Below are 3,617 nucleotides of genomic sequence, written 5' to 3'. Positions count from 1 at the left end.
TGAGCAGCCGCTATCCAAATACCATAGGTTGCAGACGGCTCCCAAATTATCCTGAAAAACAGGTTAAGTTTTATTAGGTACCCAATTTTCTTTGGGTCATATATGGTTAGCACCTTTCTCAACCCATGTATAATAACCAAGGGGTACACCATATTTTCTAATTTTGCAAGTGTTTAGTGGATGCCCATGATGTTTGCAATATGTGCATGTGAGTTGATGGTTATGCATCCTATTTTTATCATTATTATGTTTATGAGCATGGATACTTTCTTTGTGAAAACTTATCTTAATTGGGACACTGGGTTTCTTAGAAACGTGGCATTTTGAATAGCCAAGACCTCTTCGGTCTGTTGAGTGTCGTTGATAATTGATGATCCTATTTAAACTTTTACTGCTCTTACTTAACTTATTAACTTCAAGATTTAATGTTGTAACTTTGTTTTCAAGAGCAATACAGTTTTGACATGAAGATGATGAAGCTTTGAGTCATTTACCTCTTTTCTGTTTTAAAAACATTTTTGTGAGTTTGATTTACTCATCATGCAGGTCATTGAATGTAGTTTGTAATTCAGAAGAATATAGTTTTGAGTCATTTACCTCTTCATCGTCGGAATGATGAGATGCCATCAAAGAGAGATGTACTTGTTCCTTATTTTCTGGTTCAGAAGTGGAACTGGTATCGTTGTCTTCCCAAACTATGTATGCTCTCCTTTCGGTCTTTATTTTATTCTTTCCCTTGAATGAATAATTTTTCTAATTTGGACAATCCATCTTCATGTGACCAGCCTTGCCACATTCGAAGCATGTAAAATTCTAATTTGAAGTAGAGGCATCGTTGTTCTTGGTGAACTTTTTTACTTATCCAGTTCTACCACCTTTATCCCTTTTGAGGAATTTGCTGAATTTCTTCACAAGAAGACTCATGTCTTCCATCTCTTCTTTATCGAATTCATCCTCTCATGACTCATATTTGTAAACTTTTGCTTTGAGAGAAATATTTTTCTTTTTCTTCTGCCGTTCTTCATGTTGGTCCAGTTGGCTGAGTTCTGACTCGTGTTCCTGCAATTTTCCAAATAACGCAGCCAAAGACATTTTCGATAAACTTTTCTTTTCAGAAATAGTTGTTATCTTAGGTTGCCATGTTCTGGTAAGTGATCTTAGAACTTTCAAGTTCATGTCACTGTTGGATAATAGCTTACCAAGAGCAAGAAGGTGATTTGTAAGATGAGTGAATCTCTTTTGAAGATCCAATATCTTCTCTCCAGGTTTCATTCGAAACATTTTATATTCTTGAGAGAGAGTGTTTAGCCTTCACCTTTTTACTTCCCGTGTTCCTTCATGTGTGGTCTCCAGAGTATCCCACATTTCCTTGGCGGATTTACAGTTACATACTCTAAATAACTCATCAATTCCAAGAGCAGAAGTGAGGATGTTCTTTGCCTTTAGGTCATATTGCACCTTCTTCTTGTCTTCATCATTCCATAAAGATTTAGGTTTTATTTCCCTTACACTATTTAAAACTGTGAAGGGTTCATATGGACCACTTCACTTAGGACCTAGTTTTTGCTCGGTTCAATTTTTGTTAGATAATTTTGCTACTGCTTATAGTAGAGGGTTGAGTCTCTGTTTTTTTAGTTTGTTATCTCTCCTTATTTATTGAAAAAATAAATCCTATTGACCCGATGGCTAACCAAATTTCAAAAACAATCTCATTTTCATGCTTTTAAACGAACTATTGGTTGAACCATTTTGATCCATCCAGAAAATGGTTTAACCTAGGTAGCCCATTAAAAATTCCTGGGTTTTCCAACTCGATTGCTTTGAATTAAATATAAGTAAATGAGACAAAAAAACATGTAACCTCAATTAGTTGACTAGAAATTATGACCACTTTTTTCTACAAAATGAAGAGTTAAAGTGCAGCGGATAATATTGCAGAAAATAGACAAGAATAAATCAAAGAGGTATGGGAGAAGAGAGTACACAAGGATTTTATACTGGTTCACCTTCTTGTCCACCAGAGGCTACCTCCAATACTCTTGCAGCACAAGAGATTTTCCACTAAATATTATGACTTGTAATTATAATATCTCACATCGAGATCTCTATGTACCTTACACACTCACTAATACTTATACCCTTGGAAAACATCTTTCCAAGTAACTCTATCCCCTTTCTATTCACACCCCGTGAAAGAAAGTAATGAAAATGAATGAGGATTTTGAATGTTGGATTGGATTGTCTTTACAAGTATGAAATATAATAACACTTGTAATCCAATCAACTCTTTTGTATACTTAGTAAATGATGCTCTTTAAGTTTACAAAACTTTAAAACACTTTACTTCAAGCAACTCATAAAAATAGCTTTGAAAGTTTGAGTTCAAGTTGCTAGAAGTGCAGAAAATTATTCCAGAAAAGTGTAGGAAAGTTGTGAGAAAAAGTGTGAGAAAGTTATGAAATAGTTGTGTTTGAGTGTGAGTTCTAAGGCCTTTAAATAGGCTTTCCAATCAGTCATCGTACCTTTATGAAAGAGTAGAAATTGTTTGGAATAAAGACATTTCATTTGGGATGAAAACTCTTGAGTTTTAAATCTGAAAAACTGCTGTAACAGCTCTTAGTAACCGATTACAGCAAGTGGGTAATCGATTACCCAAACGTGACGTTTTGAAAAATTACATTGAGTAATTGGTTACTCACTTGAGTAATCGGTTACTCAAACTCTCTGTCCAACAGTGAATTTAAAAATCACTTAGAGTAATCGGTTACTCCAAATCAAATTTTGTTGGATAACTGATTCTCACTCATGTAACATGTTACTCAAATTGCAGTAACCTGTTACACAATATTTTGAAAAATGTTTTCATTTTAAAACTTGAAGCGTTTCAGTTTCTTTTAAAATATTTGAGCATTACCACTTTGGTATATTAAAGATTATGTTATGTAAACCTAATGTAACAAGGAGAAGAATAGTAAAACACTCATCCTTATTCTCTAATAATATATAGTGGTAGCCGCTCAACGCTCCCGGGGACATAGGCACAATTGACCGAATTACCAAATCTCTTGTGTTATTCTCTTGTCTCTGTAGTCTTTACTATTTGATTATTCGATGGAACTGGTAATTTTGAATTGTGGCAAAGGAGGGTTAAGAATGTGTTGGCTCAACAAGGTCTATCAAAGGTGTTGCGTGAGAATAAACCAGAGTGTATGGATTAACTGGATTGGGAAGAGTTGAAGGAGAAGGCTGCTGGAACCATATGGCTCTGTCTATCAGATGAGGTGATGTATCATGTTATGGATCTGACGTCACCAACAGAGGTATGGGAGACATTAGAGAAGCGGTTCATGTCCAAGTCTCTAACAAATAAGTTGTATTTGAAACAGAGACTCTATAGCCTGAAGATGCAGGAAGGTGCTGATTTGCAACAACATCTCAACAATTTTAATCAAGTGATCAATGACTTGCAGAAACTTGATGTGAAGGTTGATGATGAGGACAAAGCAATAATATTACTATGTTCTTTTCCAAATTCCTATGAACACTTGGTGACAACATTAACGTACGGGAAGGACTCAATCAAACTGGATGAGATCATATCTGCACTTCTATCCCAC

The sequence above is a fragment of the Lupinus angustifolius genome, chromosome LG17 (assembly GCF_001865875.1).
Source record: "Lupinus angustifolius cultivar Tanjil chromosome LG17, LupAngTanjil_v1.0, whole genome shotgun sequence".
Taxonomy (NCBI): domain Eukaryota; kingdom Viridiplantae; phylum Streptophyta; class Magnoliopsida; order Fabales; family Fabaceae; genus Lupinus; species Lupinus angustifolius.
Note: the sequence above shows the minus strand (reverse complement) of the source record.